General features: G+C 46.3%; 1 pseudogene; it reads left to right on the top strand.

Moving 5' to 3' along the window:
- The first annotated feature begins 560 nt into the window (after positions 1–560).
- LOC131809346 (alpha-ketoglutarate dehydrogenase component 4-like) lies at positions 561–1,119 on the top strand (annotated as a pseudogene).
- The last annotated feature ends 777 nt before the right edge of the window (positions 1,120–1,896 follow it).

The following is a 1,896-nucleotide window of genomic DNA, read 5'->3' as shown; positions in this document are numbered from 1 at the left end:
CCCATGTCTTCAGAGATGACAGTAACTACCAGTTACTGCGTGCCATGGATCTGATGCTTCTCCTATACTGTCTTAGATCTTTAGTTCACGAGGTCAGGAAAGACAGAGTCAGGAGAAAGAAAAGAGGGGACCAGTAAAGAGTTTCCAGAAAGGGCATCCTATGGTCATATATATCATAGAGGAAAGATCACGTTGGGCCAGAGAGGCAGCTAGGGGTCAGGAGGAGGCTGGGGTCAGGGAGGAGGCTGAGGGATCAGGAAAGAGGCTGAGAAGAGAGGACAGTGGCTGTGACTTTTCGAAGGAGAGGTGGGGCTGGAGCCGGGCCTCTGCTTCACTTACCCATCCAGTACCTATTTTATGGGCAGGCTCTACCCCTGTGGCTGGGATCCAGTTGTGAACAAAGCAGTGCAAAATCCCTGCGCTCCTTCAGGAAACAGATACCAAACAAAATAACTAAGGAAAACATACAGTGCATTAGATCAGGACGAGTGCTATAAAGAAAATCCGAAAGAAGGGAGAGGGATACAGAAGGAAGAAGCCAGAGATAAAATTACAGGTCCATGATGGGCAGCAAGATGGCGTCTGCCAGCAGGTCGTTCAGGTAGTCAAGCCACATACTCCATTAATAAGATTCCCTGACAGAAGAGACAATCCTAAACCTAATGTATCAGAAGTTTTGAGATCAGCTGGACTACCATCTCACTCTTCTTCAATTTCACAGCATTCTAAAGGAAGTAAATCACCAGATTTGCTGATGCATCAGGGTCCACCAGATACTGCAGAAATAATAAAAACATTACCTCAGAAATACAGAAGGAAACTTGTATCTCAAGAAGAAATTGAATTTATCCAACGTGGAGGTCCGGAATAATCACTGACAGTGTGGCTGCTATTTGTCATCAGACAAAAAAATAGTCTTTACAATAAAGACTGTCCAAAAATCCAAAATGGCACATGAGAAATTATATAGCAAACAACTTGAATACTCTGCAAAAAGAAAAAAAATGAAATATAAAAAATTTAGATGGACAGTTGTATCTTCTAATATATGTATCTTGGTCAGCTTCTGCAAAAGCTTACCTAATTGTTTATATGCTTATTAAAGTATACATTTTTAAATGTTAAAAAAAAAATTACAGGTCCAGTGGCCACAGAAGGTCTTAGGGTAACTTTTAAGAAGAGGCCCCAAGGAATTGAGAGGGGGCTGGTCTGCCAATGCCTGGGAATACATCCCCGGCAGAGGGTTGGCAGAGAGACAGGGGAGCCCAAAGCCTCCCAGCTGAGGCTGTGGGCATGCCCCAGGAACAGGGAGGAAGCCAGGGGGTTGGAGGGGGGCTCAAGACGAAGAGGATGAGGCAAGGTGAAAGAGATGAAAAAAGGCCTTGACTTAAGGAGCAAAGACTCCTTAAGGCCGTTGGAGTCAGCACCCTAAGGGTGTGCCTTGGGCAGACCCCTCCCGGAGCCTGATTCTCACCGCAGAGGGTACATGTGGTGCTGGGCGTCACTGTGAAAGCCTTGAGGTTCATTCCTCGCACTGTGGAAAATCAGACCCTGAAAGCCCTGAGATTCTACATGCTAAGTTCTGCAGCCCTTTCCAAGGTAGACTTTCCATTCTGGAGGTGCTGAGACAGTGCCGATGGCGCTGACCTCAGGGTGCAGAGGGCCTGGCTACGGGCGAGGAGCTGACTTGGGGCAACCCTGGCCTCTAGGCCTCGGGGCCATAAACACTAGGTCACGTGGCACGGATTCTTGTCCTGGTGAGATTAACCTTCATCCTTCATTCCTTCATTTATGCTCCTCGATATTCATTTACACATTCATGCCCTCCCTTATTCTGTTAGCAATCTCCTGTCTTCACTCATTCCACACACACTCACTTACTTACTTATTAATTTT

This window comes from Mustela lutreola, chromosome 10 (assembly GCF_030435805.1).
Source record: "Mustela lutreola isolate mMusLut2 chromosome 10, mMusLut2.pri, whole genome shotgun sequence".
NCBI classification, from domain to species: domain Eukaryota; kingdom Metazoa; phylum Chordata; class Mammalia; order Carnivora; family Mustelidae; genus Mustela; species Mustela lutreola.
The sequence above is the reverse complement of the archived record's forward strand: the minus strand, read 5'-3'. Positions and strand labels throughout refer to the sequence as shown.